Raw genomic sequence first — 23,815 nt, 5'->3', positions numbered from 1 at the left:
TGGTCTTACCATCTGGTGTGTACTGTTCCTTTGGGGACAGTAGACCTGGTATTTAAGTGAGCAGTCCGTGTTGGGGGCTAGATATCACTGGGGAACATTTTAAAGGGACACGGAGTCTGGGGTGCACCTGTTGTTACCCTGCAATGCAAAGTAAGAGCTGGTATAGCCCAAAATAAAGTACTCAAGTGGCTAACAGGCTTCAGGGAGCTGACACTCAGTTAAGCACAAGCAAGTCACATTCACACTGGAAGCAGAAGGTAACAAGGTGACTCACTGTCCTGGTTACCCAGTGAACAATCACAGGTGCACATGTGTTTTCTGAGCAATTATTAGGACAGGAGGGAATAGACCCATGTGTGGAATTTGAATATGTTATTAGATGGGATAAGGCACCCAATGGGATTAGACACCAACACCCCTTTACTTTCATTTCCTTAAGCAGGTTGTGCAGTGTAGTTTTTATCATGGCACATGTCAGAAGGTACAGTTACCACTGAGATGCCTTCTCCTGCCTGCTCTGGGAATTAATGCCTTCCAGGTCCAATGCACCATTCTGTTGCTCATTCACATGTCTTGCCACCCATCTCTCTCTCTCAAACTCATCATGCTCTCTTCATGTCTTCCCTGCTCCCTTTTTATAGCTTGACCCTCCAGCCAGGTCATTATCTGTTTTCCCCCTTTCAAGGTATCCAAGTCCATCCCCCCATGCAATCTGTGTCATGCTATCTTCCCATTCACTGCCCAGACTGGGGCATTTCCCCAGTGGCTAGTAGGGGAAGCCAGGCTCATCCTCTGCTCCAGTGTTTCCCAAACTTGGGACACTGCTTGTGTAGAGAAAGCCCCTGGTGGGCCGGGCCGTGTCCGCAGGTCCAGCTGATTGCGGCTTCCACTGGCTGCGGTTCGCTGCTCCAAGCCAATGGGGGCTTTGGGAAGCTGAGGCCAGCACATCCCTCAGCCCTCGGCACTTCCAGCAGCTCCCATTGGCCTGGAGCAGCGAACTGCGGCCAGTGGGAGCTGCGATCGGCCGGACCTGCGGACGCGGCAGGTAAACAAACCAGCCTGGCCTACCAGGGGCTTTCCCTACACAAGCGGCGTCCCAAGTTTGAGAAACACTGCTCTACTCCAAGACCCATCTCAGTGACCCTCTAATCAGCTGCCTTTTCCCGGAACCTTTTACTACACCTTTATGTTAGTTTGTTTGTTTTGTTTTGTTTCCCTCGCTTATGTCTAAGGAGTAGCTGAAGGCTCCTTCACTGAAGCCCTCATCTGTACAAAGCTTCCTGGCTTTGTACTAGCCCTACCTGCTCCTTCTGAGCTGGGCTCCATCATCATTCAGGGGTTCCTTAGGCCATCTAATCACCCTTAGCTGTGGCCTATTCAGTTAATTGACTCCACTTCAGCCTCATTAACCCCTTCTCGTCGAGTGTGGAATGAACACCCCATCACAGCACCCAGAGCTTTTTGACGTGGAAGCATTTTGCATTTTATAAATCAAAATAAATACTATAAAACGTGGTAAAAAGACAGAGAAGGAAATCATCAGATGAGAGAAGAAAATTGCTACACACATTCTTCCTGAACAGTGCATCTGAGCTAGTGAAATGGACACAGGGCTGAGCTGTGAGATTGGTGCTTTGCATCCAGGACTGCTGTTGAGCAGTGGATGACCATAGACAAGTTGCTCTGTGCCTCAGTTTCCCCCTCTGTAGCATGAAGACAATAATACCTACCTCACTTTGCTTATATTAGGCTAAAATAATATTTTTGAAGCTATTGGAGATCAATAAAAGTGCAAAATATCATTAAACAATGGCCGGGATCTGGTGAGTCTGATACTCTCTCAATTACACCAATTTTATAATGGCACAACTTCACTGAATTTAGTGGAGTTCCCTTGATTATGCTATGTAAGTGAGATCAGACTCAGGACCACTGGCTACACGAGCAATACAAACCTGAAGTAAAAAATCTCCCCTAGCTAATGAGAACAACTCATACTCAAGTTGAAAGCAATATCCTATCTTTACATGGAAATATTTGTTCTTACTTAGTTTTAAATGCAGTGGAATCTTCTTTATTAGAATGGTCCTGGCTGGCTGTTCAAATCCATTACAAGAATGTGGTGTTTAATAGCGTACACAATTTTTATTCTACTTCTGCTGAGGGGTTTCAGATCCCATCTTGTTATTCACAAGCTCAGAGGAGACACACTGTCTGTACTAGAGGCTGTTGCCCGATGAGAGCCAAGTAACAGGTGAAGCAGCAAGATGCCCATTATGGCAGCCCAGCATGTGAAGCTGGCATAGAAGGCAAAGTGATAGCAGTCGAGCACACTGAATCCATACCCTTACTGCATGTGTCAGTGCTATGGAGGAGCTAAAAGATGTTGTTTGAAGAGCAGACAACCTCAAAGAAACTGGGAGCAAAACTCCATTACATCATCTGAAGGCTTCCCATCAAGTGTACTAATGACTACCATCCCCATTAACCAGCAGCTGTACTGTCTTTAAGAATCATTGAACTTGAATCAGATCTCTTGGTAACATCTAGACCAGGGATTGGCACGCGGCTTGCCAGGATAAGCCCCCTGGCGGGCCAGGCCAGTTTGTTTACCTGCCGCATCTGCAGGTTTGGCCGATCGTGGCTCCCACTGGCCGCGGTTCGCCACTCCAGGACAATGGGGGCTGTGGGAAGTGGCACGGGCCGAGGGATGTGTTGGCCGCCAAGTGGGAGCAGCGATCGGCTGAACTTGTGGGTAAACAAACTGGCCCAGCCTGCCAGGGGGCTTACCCTGGTGAGCCGCATGCCAAAGGTTTCCAATCCCTGATCTAGAATGAGTGGATTTCCCAGTTAAGCATGTCTTAGTTAACTTGTATGCGCTATACCAATGGATTTTGTTAAGACTAGTTCCATTGTCAAATGCCATTAAATCAAATATCTTTTTTTAAAGTAAATACACAAAGGACCCTCATTTAAAATATACTAGCTCTTATTTTTCTCTTATTAATTTTGTGGCATTCAAAAAGTGTTAAACCCAATAGAGGGGTTTTGGTAGGGAAAGTGGAAAATTGCCATTTTTTTATCAGTGTTTTGTATATCAAATTTCAGGACAAAACCATTTTTTTTCCTTTTGAGTTACTTGGCCTGAATTCTGGGATTTAACATAAACCCTAGCTACTGTATTCACCAATTGAGATGTATCTGTGCCTGGGCTTTTTCTTCCTCAACAGTCTCTTTCAGCAATAGCCTGTGTTGTTTTACAATTTGTTTGATTTTTCCCTCTCTTCCAGAACTGCTCTTTCTAACCTTAGAGGCATTTTCCACTTACATAGATTGAAATGTTGCAGTCTCAGATACAAATGGCAGCAGCAGCACTTGTGTGTTGTGTGCATTCCCTTAATTTCAATAATTTCATATGCCACCCTGCCAATTTTCATTTATCAAATACTTCCTACCTAATATGTGGACCCACAATGACACTTAGAGAAATGCTTTAAGCTTTCTCTTTTAAGAGAGAAACAAATGGATCTATTTCATTTAATCTTGATTCATTTACCTAAATATGAGGAACAGTTATATGCAGCGAAAAATATTCATCTTGATTGTCAAGGACACTTTTCTATAGTCACCATCATTATCTCCAATATTATTAAGAAGGGCAAATATGTCTTCTGCAGCCATATCTATATAATATAATAAGTAATACTCAGTGGTTCTATCCTTCAGCTGTCACTCTGTTTTTTTATGAACAGTAGGTTTATGCTTTCATCTCTTCTACATCTTACAGAACAGATCATAAACACTTTTGTAAAATCAGCATTGAATTGATAAATATATATTTTATAAAAACGTACAGGTAAAGATAGCAGGTGATGGGGGTTCTGACAGAATGTACCACTGTGTCAACACCCTACACACTATTGTAATAATCTTCATGCAACGTATTCCTTGTAAGGCATCATTTGAAAATTCATAATTTGCTGGTCAGTAATACGTGTGTGGCAACATTGCATGTGAAATTGTAAGATTTCCCTGTATGATGTTATTAACACATGTTCAAAACCACAGCCCTACCCAAGCAGTAGTTGGCAAACAGGTTTGTCTTAAACAAAGGAATGTGTGCTCTGCTTAATTTGTATATAAGCAATAAACAGAATCATCAAGCAGAAAGTGGAGAAAAAGAAAGCTTGAACAGGTGAGAAACAAGCAGCAGGGAACATCCTTCTCCATAGACATTTTGTCTCCTGGTACCCAGTTGGAAATGTTTTTCAAGAAGGGAACTGAAAATATAAAAAGGAGGAACAAACACACTTTCTCTCCCCAGACCCATTGCATTCACAGTACCTGAAGCAATAAAGGAAGCATTCATTGGATTCTGGGAGAAGGGGTTCTGATCTAGAGGGTTTGATCAGTAAGACTGCTGAAAGCATACAGCAAGAAACTTTGCTTGAATCTGATATAGTTTGGTAAGTTATTTGGTAAGCAAAATCAGTTGTGTTTTATCTTTGTTTTTTCCTAACTATTTCTGATTCTTATGCTTCATTACTTGCATTCACTGAAAATTTCTCTCTTTGTAGTTAGTATACTTGTTTAATTGATTTATCAAATCCAATCTGTTTAAATTGAAGTGTTTGTGAAACTCCATTTGGGGTGGCAAGTTCTGTGCATATTATTTCTATTAAAGAGATAACGGACTTTATATAAATTTGTATTGGCCAGCTGGGGCTGGGTATCACAGGACGTACATTTCTGGGGGGAAATCTAATACTGGGGGTGTGTTGGGGTGTCACACTGCAGCATAACTGAGGCTGGTAAGAGCCCGGGTGTGGCTGGCTGATTGCAGCACACACAGAGACACAGCTGGGAGCGACTTGCATGCTGGAGGCTATTTGTGAGCAGTCCAGGCTTAAGGCTACAGCAGCAAAGCAGTATAAAGAGCACCCCAGGTTAGAGGGCAGGGGTGATACAGCTACTCATTATTCTGGATTGTACCCTGGTTTGTCACAGGGGTGTCAGGTTCACTGTGTATTTTAAGAAAGTTCTAACACTATTAGTTTTTGTCCATGTGTTCTTTAGTTGAAGTGGCTCAGACTTTTCCTTCTATGATTTTAAGCCACTTGATTATCCCTATTTCCTAGAGAGCACAAAAAACTCTTTCTCTTGAATACAGAGTTCCATGTTGGCATCATCAGTGTGTTTTTACTTTGATGTGTAGTGTTGGTACATTATAATCATCCGTGCTGAGGCGAGGGCTCTTCTAAGGAAGTGTGGGTATGGGAGGGAATTTTAGGAAACTAAAAAGTCTTGGTCTTAATGAGACACTCTAATAAGAGGAAACTATCTTGGAACATTTGCAACCTTAGATAGGTGAGATGGATTACAACATGTACTTGGTGTCCTCCAGATGAAATTTATCCTGGCACTAAGGTGGTATCATTTATGAAGAAACAAAATCAGGCAATAAATTCCCAATGCTCAGGTCCATACTTGTAAAACTGTGTGAGTATTTATAAAATGATGTAATCTACATGATCAGAATTTTAAATCATGCAGGAATCGAACAGCGCTTGATGTGAGAGTTTTCTATTTTATCAGATGAATATCACCATTTCCATGGCAACTTGGGGAGGTAGTGGGGGTTATTGGGTGGTTTAATAGACTAGGAGTCAGGAGACCTCAGTTCTATTCCAAGTACTGCCACTTACCTTCTGGCTGACCTTGGATGACTTGTCTCACCTCTCTGTGCCTCTGTTTCACATCTCACTTCTTGTCTATTTAGATTGGGAAAGGGATTGTTTCTTACTCTGTGTTGTACAGCACCTAACACAACAATTGAGATCTCAGTTGGTGCCCATAGATGCTACCATTATATATATTAAACCAAACCTTGCAATACAATATATATCAAAATGTTGCTTTTTTTCACCAGAATCAGAAAAAATGAAATAATGTATTTATTTTTGCCAGTTTCACCAGCAGCAAACATTTGTCCCCATAACCTTGATTGAATTTGACCTTTCACAGAAAGGGGTGTGACCCACATATCCTTCACCACTGATTTTGTTTGTTCCCTAATTATGTCTTGCTATATTAATGTGCCTTACATATGTAACATAGCATTATAAAATAATATAACAATAAAATGCATTTATTTAACCAAACTTAGTTCTATGATGATTTCACATCAATAAAGAAATGCCAGCTCTGTATACATATATTGCACGGTCATGTGAACTTTGATTGTGAACACTAAATGATGCAGCCAAATGTGTTGGGTACTGAATCTTGTGTAAGTGGTTCATGTTTATTTTTTAAGCTGCTTATTTAATGTTTGCAATAATGGTAGAGACAACAGGATATAGACTAACTCTGAATTTGAACCATCATCACCTGTACAAATAATCAGAATACAGAGAAGGATTGTCAAAGAGGAAGCAAAAACCAGCAGTGTTGTATCCAGAAGAGGAAAGTGCTGGAGAACAGACAGGAAAGTAGTAATGTCCTTATACGCATATGATGGAAAGAGAGATTAATTGCAAATGTGTGAGTGAGTGTGTGACAGCAAACAATACAGTAGTATCTTCAATAGAAACCTAATCTATTTCCATCATTGATAAACATTATTTTACAATATTTTAGATTCAATAATAACTACTATATTTAACTTCAAAAATTTACTCAGGCTCTGTGCTTCCTTCTACCTACATGGGCAGAAATATGGGGTGCAAAAATGAGCAGGGGCTCTGTTACTTGCCAGCCTTCTCCTTGGGAGATCAGAGAAGCCCCTGCCTTCTTCCCAATATGTACTTCCCACCCTCTTCCCCCACCCCCACAAATGGGAGCATCGGTTAGAAATGCTGAAAGGCAAACTTCAGTAACTGGGCCCTCTGTCCCACATTTGCAGGCTCTACCACAGGAGGGTATGGCATACAAGCACCCAGATACCAGAGTGAGGGACAAGATGTAAGAACTTTGATCAATAAAGGCTAAAATTTTCAGACCTGGTTGCCTAAAGGTAGGCTCTTAAATCCCTAAAGCAACTTAAGTAGAACTTTCCTGGTTTTCTGAAATGTAAACACGAGAGCTGAATTGACCTTATACAAAACTGAGCAATCCCCACTAAAAAAGATTCCTATGTATGACACAATGTGCAATTACCCATTAGTCAAAGTTATGAGCTGGAAAAAATGGATCATTTCTTGAAAAGAGAAGTGGCATGTTATTCCAACGCTGTGTCTGAAAGAAGAAAAGGAAATATGATACAATACAATAGAAAATATGACATAGGCTTTTACATCAGTTTGATTCAAAACCACAGCTTGTAACATGTTGTGAGGTGCTGTCTGCTGAGGGTCTGAAGCCTTCAAATTCATTGTGACATTTGACCAAACATCTGTCACTGAATGAAATGTGAGGATTTTTTCAGGCAACACTTGACAAATCAACAAGATTTGTAATGTCTACTTGAAGGTCCTTCAGGGCTTTTGTAGGTTAACTCAGAGAATCACAGAACAATGAAAGGTGCACAGTGATGCAAAAACAAATCTTTCAAAGTGTAATAGTTTCCAGTGTTATAGTATCTGAAACTGCTACCAAATTTGCGGGGTGGGACAGGGAGTGCTTTGCACTGGATTAGCCATGTGGATACAAATAATCAAGAGTAACTGCTTTCAAAACTCAGGAAAATTGAATATTTATTAAGTCAATTGATGTCTCTGGCTCTGCACAGTTCCCAGTATTATAAGTAGGTTTCTGATTGTTCCATTGAAGAACTGCTATTTTGTAAAATTACGCCAGGAAGCACAACAGAAGCATGCTTATTTAAGACACACCAGGAAGCAGTCAGAGTTCCAACTTCATTGGCAGTGGAGTATTGTGATCTACCCATATGTTGCCAAGTTAATGACATATGTCTGGTGACGGAGATCCAAAGCACTGCCATATATCTCCAAGACCTGGCTGCCTGGAAAAGGCCTGAAAACCTACACCTGGTCCTTCATGAAGCTGTTACAATATGGAACATCATAAAAGACCATCCAGTGATTTTTTGTGTGTGTGGCTTTTTGCTTTGCTTTGTGATGACATGGGTTCCCTAAGGTAGCTCATATCATGTTCTAACTCAACTTCAAATTAAGATCATTTTCCTTTTACACTCAAGCCACTGCCTCCATTGGCACTTGGTATCTCTTTTTGGTAGTTTGGTTTATTCTAGTTTCTAGCGTGTGACAGTGCAGTTTAGATGTCTCCAGTCTTTCCAGGAATAGCAATGGTATGTAGCTGCTCTGTAGCTGTTCCTGCATATACATTCAGAGAGCTATTAGTGTGCCATAACAAAGTCCTTATTCAGATAGAAAATCAGGTCTATTAGTTACATCACTTAGCAGGGTGGCACCAGCTTTCATCTCTTGCAACAGGCTGTTCTGCAGGACAATGCATCCTGATTATTGAAAACATTCCTGATTGCAGGGAAGGACAATGTGAGTATAGATGAGATAAGTATTCAATAATAAACTCCAATGAGGAATCCCTCATGATCACAAAGTAGTGAATCAGTTCTTCCTCTAGTAGGAGACACCAGAGGTAGATCTTTTTGCTATTTACCTAATCAAAAAGTTACCAATCTTCCTCTTCCCCCAATGCTTACAGAAAACAAATCTAGCCAGGGACACTCTCTACATCCGTAGGCAAGAGAGGCAGTATGTCTAGTCCTCAGTTCTTCTGGGAGCGAGGGGGTTGACTAAGCTCAGAGCTAGGACAAACAAAGGCTTGGTGATGGTAATAAGCTCATAATCCAAGCAAGAACACTTATCAATCTTTCTGCAGTTAGCAGTGTCCAGTCCTGTGAGACTGAAAGCCTGTCTGTGGATGGTTACTCACTGTTATGTTCACAGTATATACACAGAGAAATTAGATAAATAAGTACTCTTCCTGGATGGTTGCAACCTTCTTATTATTCAGAACAATAGCACACAAGAAATCCAGACAGAAGGCAACAATAGGCTACTCCCTAAGGCAGCGAGGCACAACTCATCCTACTTTCCTTTAAGCTGGTTCTTTCTAGACTGACTCAGATTATATGCTTTGTTACAGAATCCCCTAGACCGCAAGCAGAAACAGGACCAGGACACCCCTCCCCAACATCAGCCACTCTTAAAGTAATAGCTTGCAATTCCAACACAACCCTCAACACACCATGCTCAAACAGGGCACTTCACTCTAGCTCAGGGATCAGCAACCTTTGGCACGCGGCTCACCAGGGTAATTGTAAAAGCAGCAAAGAGTCCTGTGGCACCTTATAGACTAACAGAAGTTTTGGAGCATGAGCTTTCGTGGGTGAATACCCACTTCGTCGGATGCATGGCAATTGTGTATATACCAGGGATCGGCAACCTTAGACACATGGCCCGCCAGGGTAAGCCCTCTGGCGGGCCAGGACAGTTTGTTTACCTGCCGCATATGCAGGTTCGGCTGATCGCAGCTCCCACATCCCTCAGCCTATGCTACTTCCCACAGCCCCCACTGGCCTGCAGCGGCAAACCACAGCCAGTGGGAGCCATGATCAGCCGAACCTGTGGATGCAGCAGGTAAACAAACCAGCGGGCTTACACAATTGCCTTACACAATTCCTAGACAAAACACATTCTTGGGACTGGCAAACCAATATTGTTCTGCCACAGTTACTATGAGCGATGAGTTCACATTCTAACTGCAGGTCTGCTATTGAGTTTAAGTCAGTCATGTAGTTGTATGAGGCCCTTTTCCTGACAACATTGCCTTGGAAACAGTGGGTGGGGGAATGGATGGAATATTGAAATATTTTATTCTAGATCAATCACAAATGTTGAGCATATGTAGAAGGTTACCACTGGAATGGGCATGAGAACAATGTTGGTAAGATGAGATGTCTGGATCATTAAGGTACTAACGAATTCCACTTAGTATCCTTCTGTTGTTGGACTGTATTTATTTTGCTGTTAAACATAACTATATATTATTAAATTTCAACTTTTATAGTGTATGAGTATTTAACACATTAATATTAATTTTGGAGTATATTCTCACTTCTAAGCTCAGGAATTTACTTTCCGATCTCCACATGGCAGACAGTGCAAATGTATCCCCACTGTACATGTAATTTTGTGTCAAACTGTATATTTACTATAGTCTAGCAAATTATTGAATGAACAACAGTCTTATAAAGTACACAATCTATAATGGAAGCAGCCGGGATTTTTTAAAGTCTGTATAATGTTTACATTTAGGAAAACTTATAATTATTTTATGATCTATAAATTTTCATTGTATACAATTTACAAAAACACAGATAAAATCTTAAGAAGCACTTTATGAGCTTTTTGTATAGAAATTCACCTAATTTTCTCTGAAATTCCTTTCCTTTTTAGCTAAATGACTTGATGCTATGATTACCGTATTTTATGGCGTATAAGACGACTTTTTATACTAAAAAACAACCCCCAAAAATCGGGGGTCGTCTTATACGCCAGGTATAAACATACTGTAGCTTCGGCTACATACAGAACGTCCCTATTATTACCTTTTAGCCCGCTGGATGTGCCCTAATACAGTACTGTAGCTTCGGCTACATACAGAACGTCCCTGTGCTGATACTGTATGTACCGCGCTGAGCCAATCACAGCAAGCGGTGTCATCTATTAATGCATACAAAGCCTGCTCGGATTGGCTGAGTCAGAGAGGCGGGCTATTACAACCTTTGCCAATCCGAGCAGGCTTTGTATGCATTAATAGAACACACCGCTTGCCGGGATTGGCTCAGCGCGGTACATACAGTATCAGCACAGGGACAGTCTGTATGTAGCCGAAGCTACAGTACTGTATTAGGGCACATCCAGCGGGCTAAAAGGTAATAATAGGGACGTTCTGTATGTAGCCGAAGCTACAGTACTGTATTACCGCACATCCAGCGGCCTAAAAGATTAGGGACGTTCTGTAAGTGAGTGTACAACAAATGGCTGGTAGAAAAGACCCCATCATGGCTCCAGCAAGAAGAAGGAAATTTGAAGCCAGTTTCAAGCTGAAAGTTGTAAACTTTGCCAAGGAACATAATAACTGTGCTGCTGCAAGTCAATATGGAGTAACAGAAAAGATGGTCCGAGACTGGAAAGCAAATGAAGATGCATTAAAGAGTATGCCAAGGAGTAAGTGTGCATTAAGAAGAGGCACCCCACATTGGTCAGAACTTGAAAAGCACGTAGCAGACATGGTGCATGAGCATCGTCAAAATGGTTATGTAGTGACACGAAACAAAATACGTATGTTTGCACTTCAGTGGGCCAAATCTAACCCAGATCACAGCAAAGGATTTAAGGCTGCTGTATCCTGGTGTACTAGGTTCTTGGAAAGGCATAATCTGGTACTGAGGCAAAAGACCAGAATTGCACAAAAATTACCTGCAGATCTCGACGGCAAAGTAAGTCTTTTCCATCGATATGTAATACAACAGCGCAAGAAACATGGCTATGCGTTAAGTCAGATTGGAAATATGGATGAAACTCCTATGAATTTCGATATGGTTGGAAATAAAACTGTTAATCCAAAAGGTGCAAAAACAGTGTTAATTAAAACAACAGGACATGAGAAGTCCAGTTTTACAGTGGTACTAGCATGTACAGCTGATGGCGCCAAACTAAGACCAATGATTATTTTTAAAAGAAAAACAATGCCGAAAATCAAGTTCCCTGTTGGAGTTTTTGTACATGTGAATGAAAAAGGCTGGATGGATGAAGAAGGGGTAAAGCTATGGCTTGATAATGTATGGAGTAGGCGACCAGGTGGTCTTCATCAAGAACGTAGCCTACTGGTGTGAGATATGTTCAGGGCTCATTTAACTACCAGCACAAAGAAAAGGCTGGCAAGAATAAACACAGATGCGGCAGTTATTCCTGCAGGATTGACATCATTGGTACAGCCACTGGATGTGTGCCTAAACAAGTCATTTAAAGATCGCATTCGAGAACAGTGGAATGAGTGGATGGTTAGCGGCGAAAAGTCATTCACAAAAGGAGGAAACATGTGTGCGCCACAATTGGATGTTTTGTATAACTTTGTCATAAAAGCCTGGAATGATATTGATGCAGAAACAGTAATCAAGTCTTTCAAGAAGTGTGGCATATCAAATTCTTTGGATGGTATGGAGGACGACTTCTTGTGGCAAGATGAAGGGGAAGCCGAAGCTGAAGCCACACCATCTGATTCGGAATTAGATCCATATGATGACTGTCTTACAAATGTACCACAAGATGTCATTGATGAACTTATGATGTCAGAGGATGAACATGATGAGGATTTTGAAGGATTTTAAGTACCGGTAAGTCAAAACCATTTTAATTAAAATTATTTAAATCAAAACTGATGTTATTAAATGGTGTTGCCTCGGAAGGGGGGGTAGTCTTATATGGCGAGTATAGGCCAAAACCTATGTTTTAACTGGAAAATTAGGGGGTCTTCTTATATGCCCAGTCGCCTTATACGCCGGAAAATATGGTACTTTGCATGAGATTCAATTTGTTAATTTATTTTGTTCTTACTTATAATTTACAACGCCATGAACTATTGCTGAAGATAAGTATTAAGTAAGCCAATAAATGATTTTAAAAGGCTATATAAGAGTTAAACATAATGTTTTGTTATCTACACACTGTATCTGCCTCATTGATTTCTCTGTGTGTCTTCTAATGAACTACATGGTATTCTATCCGATCCTGAGGCAGAAGCTGGGAGGAGTAACAAACTTATGAATAAATGTTATTAAAATCATTACATGACATGTTATCCTGCCATGATGTTAATCTGTTTGGGGAGAGAGTTAAGCTACCGGGGCAAGGGAATTGAGTGTTTCAGCAAATGTTGTAAAGAATGAAATATGAACTGAAGGAGAACTGGCTGTCAGAAAATTGATTTAATCAGTAATAATCCATTTTAAAGAATGCTCAGTTTTCAGTTTGTGTTTTATTGAAAATCAGCTGGAGAGTAGGGTTTCTCTATTTATTTTTAAAAGTTTTTGTGTGGTGCCTCTGTTTTTTGTTTTGTTTTTGTTTTTTTAAGTTCCAGTGCATTAGGTAGCTACTAAGTCATTGTTGTTCTTCATAGACATGGCTTATGAAAGACAACTATCTGACACCACTGCTGCATCAGAGTTCTCTATCTGTAGAATAGGTGCAGTACAAGCAGTGTCAATATGAGCTTCCCAAACTTCTCCTTGCCAATCTGCCTCAAACCTGACTATGGGGGATAGTAAAAGGGTTGTTCAGTTTCTCTACCACTTCTTTTCTTGGTGTTTCAGCTAAAGTTGTCAGTGGTGTTTATAGCTTCCTTATAAATTGGTTGATTTCCTTTCTTGCATAATTTACACCTTCGAAGTCTCATGTGGACAAAAATGTCTTTCTATAATTTTCAGCATTTATTTATTGTTAGCTCACACAGCTTGCACTAATATTTCCAACTATTCCTTTTTCTTCTCCCAGGATGAGAAACCATGGACAATGGGCACTGCAAAGAAGGAATGCTCTCTGTTAGGGGGCACAGACTCTACTTTATCTATTAGAAATTATTTCTTTACCACTGGGTAATCCCTACTTTCAATAAAACTTGTTTGAAACAGTCAGATTGGTATATGATAATCAAAAATGCTCCTTTATGGAACAGAGTCAATGGAAATCAGTGATGGTAAAAGCAAGCAGAAGGTCTTTGGAGTCCATTGGAAATTCTAAGTAGAGAAAATCAACTGAGAACATGAAATATGGTAGAAAGATGATGATGGATACATTAGTACTGCTTTAAGGAGGCCACTGGCATGGCGTCCACATCAAGTGATAATCTGGATAGTGCCAGGAAGGAGAAAAAGAAGGTGACCTAGAGAAACACTATGTAGAACAATAGAGAAATGTCAACTCTATCATCATGACACTCAGTATCTGAACAAATTAGCACAAGACTGAAATAAATGTCAGAATCTGGTGGACATCCTATACAGCCAAAGGTGTGGGAGGATAAAGAATGCCCCTGTCATCTGGGTGTTGGGGCACAATAATTGATACTTAAATCACTAAAAGCTCAACCCTACAAAGTGCTAGGCATACTGGCCCAATCCAACAAAGCATTGGAAGGAGTCCTATCAAAGTCAATGGGACTACTCACAATCTTACAGGTAAGATGATGTTTAAATGCTTTGCTGCAAGCAATGCTTGTTCCTGTCTGAGGGCAGAGGGAGGTACATTTGAAGAGCCTCTGGAAGGCGTAAAGGCAGTGAAAGTGCCTGCAGGTCAGAACTCAGCTACTCCCCACACCTGGAGATAATTCTGCTCTTTTCCAAACCAATAGTTTTTGATCTAATTTCATAGTGTGGTAGAGGGTTCAGACCCATTACACTTTGCCCACACAGTCTCCACCCATCAACGTGGTCTTCTTGAGTGCTCCACACGGATGTAGAAGAGGGTGTGCAAGCAAGTGCTCACCCCCCGTGTTGAGCAGGATGTGCTTTTCACCTTGCTGCAATGTTGCTGCCTACGCCCCATGCTCAGTCTGATAGCGTAGCACAGCAGGTGCCCCTAGCCCCTCTGTGCCTGCCTCCATGACACAGAACAGTTTGTAGCATTATTGTAAAAACAATTAATCTCATTCCGGAGGGGCAGATGGGCCAAACTTGAGTGGCACGGTGGGCAATGGCAATAAGTGGAGCTGGGCAGCTGGGATTAGGAGGAGCTGCCCAACCCTTGGAAGAGAGTCCAATGCTGGGCTGTGGGGCTTTGTGGGGGCAGCACACAGTGAGTGGCTAGGGAGGTATTGGGTATGGTGGATGAGGGGCTGGAGGTGAGTAGTTCATGGTCTATGGGATGAGTACAAAGTGGTGGGGGTCTCTGGGGTGAGGGGTGAGTGGGGGATATTGATATATGGGTTTAGGGGCTGTGATGTTGAGGTCCGTGAGGGAAGAAGGGTTGTTGGGGTATATTTGGGACAGAAGGGCATTTGGCAGTCCATGTGAGGGATGGGGTGTATATGGGATGTGGTGGGAAGGGCATCTGGGGGTCTGTGTATGGTGGTGGTGTATGGGACCAGGGACACTTTAAGGTGGGCCCCCACAATTTACATAGTACACAGGGTCCCAAAATTCTTTAATCTGAGGGTGTGGGGGGGCACCTAAACCCACCACTGAGGAGGAATCAATTTCACAAAGCCCAATGGGGCACCCAAGCCTTCCAGACAGGCAGCCCCATGCCCACAACAGTGAGAGCTCCCTCTCTCAAGCTAATGGCAGTGGCTCCACCTTCTGCATAGGCAGAGATTGCTACATCAGTTACACTCAGGTTGGTTTCAGAACTTTTTTTCACAGCTATGAGGGCTAGAAACCTGAGATTCTGATAAGGGTCTGCAAAAAAAGGCCTTAGGCATGTGCCCATTGTTCTGATGCCTTAATTTGTCCCAAAGGTGTATCAAAACATCACTTAGCGAGAACCAAGTCTGAGGAGTCCATCAGTGCCTATGTGATCATATTCTGAACCCCTTGCAAATTTGCTGTGAGTGACGTCTCACTTTGTGATCTTGAGTAGGTGGAGCTTGGCTTATTGGGTAGAGCTTGGGATAGCAACATTGGTTTCTCTCTCTCCCTCCCACCCCCACACACAATTTGAGCCCCGATAAAGGTCACTATTGAATATTAAATGTAGCAGGAGATGGTAGACATCAATAGTACTTTGTTGGTGGACTTACTGCCCTAGTGAAAAAGCCTGTTTGTGAAATTGCTTTATTTTTCTTCTATTTTCGTTCTGTATAGAGACAGTCTTTCCCTAGAGTCTCCTTGACCAGGCTTGAGTAGTCTGTTTAGTACGGAACACTGACATTCTGAGTTAGAGTAGGTGGATACAATACATGGACTCATTGCAATTCCCTTGGGTATATGTTATAGTCCTTCTGAAATGTATGCATCTATTCTGTTTGTCTACCTCAGGCCTGCACAACATACGGCCCGCATGCGGCCCGCGGAGCCTCACTGTGCGGCCCGCAAGGGGATTCTAAATCCCCCCATACATGGAGCACTGCGGGCAGCCTAGAGCCCTTTGAATCCTGGCTGCGCCAGGAAGCAAAGAGCTGTGGGCTGCCGGCAACCGCGGGGAGCCCTTTGAATCTCAGCCGCAGCCGGGAATCAAAAGGCTCTGGGCTGCCGGCAGCGGCGTGGAGCCCAGAGCCCTTTAAATCCCAGCCACGGCGGGGAATCAAAAGGCTCTGGGTTGCCCGCAGCCATGGAGAGCCCAGAGCCCTGTAAATCTCAGCTGCGCTGGGAGTCAGAGGGCTCTGGACTGCCGGCAGCGGCGGGGAGCCCAGAGCCCTTTAAATCCCATCCGCGGCCGGGAATCAAAAGGCTCTGGGTTGCCCACAGTGGCGGGGAGCCCAGAGCCCTTTAAATCCCAGCTGCAGCTGGGAATCAAAAGGCTCTGGGTTGCCCGCAGCCGCGGGGAGCGCAGAGCCCTTTAAATCTCAGCCGGAGCCGGGAGTCAGAGGGCTCTGGGCTGCCCGCAGAGATTCCCAGCTGCGGCTGGGATTTAAAGGGCTCAGTGCTCCCCGCGGCTGCGGGCAGCCCAGAGCGGTTTGAATCCCGGAACGCAGCCGCTGTTTGCCCCCTCCCCAGACCTCTGTCCCAACTGCCCCCCAGGACTCCCACCACCTATCTAAATGCCACTGCTCCTTGTCCCCCGATTGCCCCCTCCCAAGACCCCTGCCCCAACTGCCCCTTGGGACCCCAGCCCCTATCTAAGCCTCCCTTCTCCTTGTCCCCAACTGCCCCCTCCTGAGACCCCCCCAACTTTCCCCCAGGACCCCACCCCCTACCTGTCCCCTGATAAACCCCTGGGACTCCCATGCCTATCCAATTGCTGCCTGTCCCCTGACTGCCCATCTGAACCTCTGCCCCATCCAACCCCCCCTGCTCCCTGTCCCTTGACTGCCCCCCGGAACCCCCTACCCCTTCTCCAACCCCCAAACCACTTACTGTGCCACTCAGACCAGCATGTCTGGCTCCATGCAGCTCCAGACACATTGCTGCCATGCTCCCCCGTGGAGCCCACAGCCCCCTCCCCCAGCACCTGCCTTCCAGATTTGAACACCTCAGGATTCAGGAGTGCTCAAGCTCAGTTTGGGCAGCTGTTACTTCATTTCTCCCAAATCAAATATACTGATCCACTGTAACTTGCTGTAGAAAAAGCAGGATAAAATTGAGCAAGAAATGCTTATTAGCACTGGAATTGCTATTTTCAATAGCCATTGCCTTTTTGTTTGTTTAAGGAAGACAGTGATATTGCATTGGCAAATTCCCCATAGAAAGAAAGAGTGGAACAAAAGAATAATAAAGGCACCTCAACTTTTCCTCATTTATAGAGGACAGTCTTATAATATGCATCCAGATATCTTCCTATCACACAAGCTGAAAATTGTTCCACTTTACTGCAGCTCTGTAACCATATGGGAACCAATCCTGTCTGTGTTTTGTGCACATCCAAAATTCCTGCTGAATGACCTGCCCTGGGAGCATTACTAGTGACCCAGGGCTGGGGAGGCAGGAGGTGTGTATGGGGCGGAGGCACTGGTGTGGGGGAGCCCAGGGCTGGGGCAGCAGCAGGGTGGAGGGAGGGCACTGGTGGGGAGGAAAGGGGGAAGCCCAGCACTGGGGCGGCAGGGGGTGTGGGTCAGTGGGGGGAGAGCCCAGGATTGGGGCAGCAGGAGGGTACAGGGGGAAGCCCAGGGCTGGGACAGGGGGCAGCCAATTTTTTTTTTGCTTGGGGCAGCAAAACACCTAGAGCCGACCCTACTGGGTTCCCCCAGCTGCCAGAGCCCCGAGCCCTTTAATTTGACCCTGAGGGCTCCCAGCCACCTCTTCAGCTGGGAGCCCCCGGTTGATTTAAAATAAAGTATCACCTCCCCACCCCCAACCTTCCTTTTTGGCCCACAGCTCTTTTGGTGGGGCGGCGCTGGGGAAGGAGGGTTTGTTTCTGCAGGGCTGGGCGGCCCTGGGGCGGGGTGTTTCTGCGGGGCCGGGAGGTTTCAGCCCTCGGCTGTTTTCTTTGGAGGAATGTGGCCCTCGCCGCTTTACGAGTTGTGCGGGCCTGGTCTACCTGTTTGGATAGCTCTGTGGCCTACATCTATATATCTATCTAAAGTTTATGAGGTCCCATTTATGCATGCTTATATTATCAACTTACCCTTGCCACCCAATTCTTAAGAGCAGTAAAAACTGTTTGCACCGTTATCAACCATGCCTCCTCCTGTTTATGTATAGATATTCCTGCTAAGCCTAGCCAGAATTTGGGCATAGCAGTGTTATAAATGCTTACATTGTATCTACTTTTGTAAGCTGCTGTACACTTTCCCCAAGAGAAGAGTCAGAACTTGTCTCTAAATGTTTATCACTGGCTCTTGGCAGGTTTTGTAGTTAGATCAATGGATGAACTTCGTAATTGTTAATGGTGTATTGATTACAGAATTCCTTATAAATCATGTCACTTACTTAATAAAGCTTTATTATGTAACAAAAAAAATAACCATCTATCTCCTTTAACTTTTGAAGTAGGGTATTATTAGTATCTTATTAGCTGCATTTAATCTGAATTTATAATGGTAAAATATCTAGTAATGCATAGGTTTCAAGATCAATGTACACAACTTAACATTCTAAAGCTAATTAGTTGTGGTTATTATTTAAGGGACTATTTCAGAACAATGGGCTATTGAACGTTACTTAGCAAAGCTGTGCAGAAATGTGAAAATTGCCTGCTTTTAGAAGTTAAAATCCACCTCAAGTTGCTGAAAATTCTACAAAAGAAGTCTGTTAAAGCTCAGCCTAGAACTTGACAACGTCATCAAAAACAGCCCTTCATTTCATCCCATTTTTTCCATGGCCAACTCTTGTTCAGATTTCTAAGTGAGGTTTTGAGTCTGACTGACATGTGCCCTCTCAAATTTAGCCATTGCTCACCAGAACTGGAAGTAGGACTACACCTCAGCTCTGAGGAAGCAACAGAACTCAGAAAGTAAGGAAATGGTTCATATAGTAAAATTGGGCTATAAATATTGTTAGGACTGTCAATTAATCACAGTTAACTCAAGCGATTAACACAAATCAAAATAGATTTTTTTTAAAGTTGCAATTAATCACTGTTTTAATTGCATAAGAACATAAGAATGACCCTACTGGGTCAGACCAAAGGTCCATCTAGCCAAGTATCCTGTCTTCTTACAGTGGCCAGTGCCAGGTGCCCCAGAGGGAATGAACAGAACAGGTAATCATCAAGTGATCCATCCCGCTGCTCATTCCCAGCTTCTGACAAACAGAGGCTAGGGACACCATTCCTGCCTATCCTGGCTAATAGCCATTGATGGATCTATCCTCCATGAAGTTATCTAGTTCTTTTCTTAACCCTGTTATGGTCTTAGCCTTCACAACATCTTCTGGCAAGGAGTTCCACAGGTTGACTGTGCATTGTGTGAAGAAATACTTCCTTTTATTTGTTTTAAACCTGCTGCTTATTAATTTCATTTGGTGACCCCTAGTTCTTGTGTTATGAGAAGTAGTAAAGAACACTTCCTTATTTATTTTCTCTACACCAGTCATGATTTTATAGACCTCAATCATCTCCCTTTAGCCATCTCTTTTCCAAGCCAAAAAGTCCCAGTTTTATTAATCTCGCCTCATATGGAAGCTGTTCCATACCCCTAATCATTTTTGTTGCCCTTTTCTGAACCTTTTCTAATTCCAATATATCTTTTTTGAGATGGGGCGACCACATCCGCAGACAGTATTCAAGATATGGGCGAACCATGGATTTATATAGAGGCAACATGATATTTTCTATCCTATTATCTATCCCTTCCTTAATTATTCCCAGCATTCTGTTCACTTTTTTGACTGTTGCTGCACATTGAGTGGATGTTTTCAGAGAACTATCCACAATGACTCTGCAGAAAAGGACCTAGGGATTATAGTGGACGAGAAGCTGGATATGAGTCGACAGTGTGCCCTTGTTGCCAAGAAGGCTAATGGCATTTTGAGCTGTATAAGTAGGGGCATTGACAGCAGATCGAGGGATGTGATCATTCGCCTCTATTCAACATTGGTGAGGCCTCATCTGGAGTACTGTGTCCAGTTTTGGGCCCCACACTACAAGAAGGATGTGGAAAAATTGGAAAGAGTTCAGCGGAGGACAACAAAAATGATTAGGGGGCTGGAGCACATGACTTATGAGGAGAGGCTGAGGGAACTGGGATTATTTAGTCTGCAGAGGAGAAGAATGAGGGGAGGATTTGATAGCTGTTTTCAACAACCTGAAAGGGGGCTCCAAAGAGGATGGATCTAGACTAGGAGTAATGGTTTCAAGTTGCAGTGGGGGGAGGTTTAGGTTGGATATTAGGAAACATTTTTTCACTAGGAGGGTGGTGAAGCGCTGGAATGGGTTACCTAGGGAGGTGGTGGAATCTCCTTCCTTAGAGGTTTTTAAGGTCAGGCTTGACAAAGCCCTGGCTGGGATGATTTAGTTGGGGATTGGTCCTGCTTTGAGCAGGGGTTGGACTAGATGACCTCCTGAGGTCTCTTCCAACCCTGATATTTTATGATTCTATGATCTCTTTCTTGAGTGGTAACAGCTAATTTAGACCCCATCATTTTATGTGTATAGTTGAGATTATGCTTTCCAATGTGCATTACTTTGCATTTATCAACATTAAATTTCATCTGCCATTTTGTTGCCCAGTCACCCCCACCAATTGTTGCCACCAATTGCACTGTTAATAGAATATCAATTTAATTTTTTTATAAATATTTTGGATGTTTTTCTACATTTTCAAATATATTGATTTCAGTTACAACACAGAATACAAAGTGTACATTGCTTCCTTTTTTATTTTTTTATTACAAATATTTGCACTGTAAAAAAGTTAAATGGTATTTTTCAATTCACCTCATACAAGTACTGTAGAGCAATCTCTTTATTGTGAAAGTTCAACTTACAAATACAGAATTATTTTTTACATAACTGCACTCAAACAAAACAATGTAAAACTTTAGTCTAGAAGTCCACTCTGTCCTACTTCTTCAGCTAAACACTAAGACAAAAGTTCGTTTACATTTATGAGAGATGATGTTGCCCACTTCTTATTTACAATGTCACCTGAAAGTGAGAAAAGGCAGGTTCTGCTTGATAATTATCCATAGCAGTGCGGCCCGATGTAACTTCAGTTTAATCATTTTAGTCAGAGGCCTCCAAAAGAAGGTTGATTTTCTTTTTTGATGGTTCAGATTCTGTAGTTTCTGCATTGGAGTGTTGCTCTTTTAAGATTTCTGAAAGCACGTTCCACACCATATTCCTCTCAGATTTTGGAAGGCACTTCAGATTCTTAAACTTTGGGTCGAATGCTGTAGCTATCTTTAGAAATCTCATATTGGTACCTTCCTTGCGTTTTATCAAATCTGCAGTGAAAGTGTTCTTAAATTGAACAACATATGCTGAGTTGTCATCCGAGACGTCCATAACACAAAATATATGGCAGAATGTGGGTAAAAGTATGGAGCAGGAGATATACAATTCTCCCCCAAGGAGTTCAGTCACAAATTTTATTAACACATTATGTTTTTAATGACCATCAGCAGCACAGAAGAATGTTCTCTGGAATGGTGCTCGAAGCATGAAGAAGCGCACAAATGTTCAGCATATCTGGCATGTAAATACCTTGCAATGCCGGCTAGAACAGTGCCATGTGAATGCCTGTTTAACAGTGCAATTGAAACTGTGATTAATTTAAACTATTTTTTAATCTTGCAATTAATTGTGATTATTTTTAATCATTTGACAGCCCTAAATGATCCACCATATACAATAGTAACAATTCCCAATGATTAGGGAAACTGGGTTTGCAAGAAAGTGGTAGGGCTCGTCTGCTGACCAGGTCTGTTTGCATTTGTTCAAACCAAGAATGAAACACCTACTGGCTTATTGTGGAAGGTGCAGTTCAGTATTTGTATTTGAAATTAAAAGGAAGTGAGAGAAGCTCTTTGGACTGACAGGAAATTAGGGAGCTATGATAGAGAAGATCCTGCAGAGGAGACCCTTGGAATGACTAAACTCAAGAAGGAACATTAGGATGAGATTTATGTGGTGATGGTGTTCCTGAGTTACCAATGAAAACAAACCCCAGAAAGGGATTTTTTTTCTAAAAGATTTGATGTAGTTCAAACAAGAACTAATACAGGGAAGTTATGTGGCCTATGTTAGGTAGGAGGTCAGACTAGATGATCACGGTGGTCCCTTCTGGCCTTATAGTCTATGAATCTATGATTTTGGACACTAACTTAATCTCTGTGTGCGCTGTGGAGCATGGGATAGGAATCCAAAGAAATGTAATAATGTACTAGATCACCGCCTATTAGCATCAGACACTGGGGCTAGATGAAAATGATTTTCTGTTTGCTTGTTTTCCCCCAGATTGATCAGAGAGTTCATCTAAAATACAGACTCTCTGAGAAACCAAAAGGAAATGGTTCTCAGATGAGAAACTCAAGCAACCATGGAAATAGGAGTTACAACATCCAATGTCCACCATGTGATTTGTCTCATGTGACCAATCCCAGTGAACAGAACTCAGATTTGAAATACACAGCTAACAATGTCCAGACACAGTTTAGATAATCAGAGTGAAAGACTACTGTGGAGATGTCATGAACATACAGCTAAGGGTAGCATAAAATCCCTCCTTTACCTGTAAAGGGTTAAGAAGCTCAAATAACCTGGTTGGCACCTGACCAAAAGGACCAATAAGGGGAGAAGATACTTTCAGATCTGTGGGGGAAGGTTTTTGGTTTGTTTCTCTCTGTGTGTTCTCCCTGGGCCAGCGAGGAATCAGGGCAGAGAAAATACATCTCTCAAAGCCATACCTGAACTAAGCATCTAAGGTTACAAATTGTAAGTAATAGGAAGGAAATGGGTTAGATTACACTGGTCTACAATTTTTGAGAAGTCGTCTGCTTCAGAGATAAAATGTGCTATTTATTATGTATTTTGATGTGCTGAATTCAAATATGACAATTAAAACAACTGATTGGCTACTGTTTCTAAGTTATTTAAGTTTTTACATTTTATGTCTATGTATATTATGTAGATAGTAGAGTATTAATCATAAATTGTAAACCTAGGTCTTTTCATGTGTTTATGGTTGCTTTACATCATAATATTTCACCTGTCCTGTATATGTAACGCATTAAAAATCAGCAAAAGGGTTATATAACTAAAATTTATTATGAAACAAAAGGCAAAAAACTATTATGTACATAGTTTAGTCCTATTCAGTGTCTACTCGGCGCTTCTTGGCTTGTCTCTTGTATTCATTAAATGGAGCATCTCTTGTCACTGTCCAGCAATAGTCTACAAGCATTGATGGGCTCCATTTGCCCTGATAGCGTTTCTCCATTGTTGCAATGTCCTGGTGAAATCGCTCGCCGTGCTCGTCGCTCACTGCTCCGCAGTTCGGTGGAAAAAAATCTAGATGAGAGTGCAAAAAAATGTATCTTTAGTGACATGTTGCAACCAAGGCTTTTGTATGCCTTGAGGAGGTTTTCCACCAACAACCTGTAGTTGTCTGCCTTGTTGTTTCCGAGAAAATTTATTGCCACTAACTGGAAGGCTTTCCATGCCGTCTTTTCCTTGTCATGCAGTGCATAGTCAAATGCATCATCTCGAAGAAGTTCATGAATCTGAGGACCAACAAAGACACCTTCCTTTATCTTAGCTTCACTTAATCTTGG

At 42.5% G+C, this 23,815-nt stretch overlaps 1 long non-coding RNA gene across 1 annotated transcript in view; it reads right to left on the bottom strand.

Annotated features, from left to right (window-relative positions):
- Window positions 1-23,815, bottom strand: part of LOC123371894 — a 36,520-nt gene that overhangs the window by 7,968 nt on the left and 4,737 nt on the right. The window contains exon 2 of the long non-coding RNA XR_006580000.1: window positions 5,706-5,820. This is a non-coding gene — a long non-coding RNA (uncharacterized LOC123371894). The remainder of the gene's footprint in view (window positions 1-5,705; window positions 5,821-23,815) is intronic.

This window comes from Mauremys mutica, chromosome 1, assembly GCF_020497125.1.
Source record: "Mauremys mutica isolate MM-2020 ecotype Southern chromosome 1, ASM2049712v1, whole genome shotgun sequence".
NCBI classification, from domain to species: Eukaryota; Metazoa; Chordata; order Testudines; family Geoemydidae; genus Mauremys; species Mauremys mutica.
The sequence above is the reverse complement of the archived record's forward strand: the minus strand, read 5'-3'. Positions and strand labels throughout refer to the sequence as shown.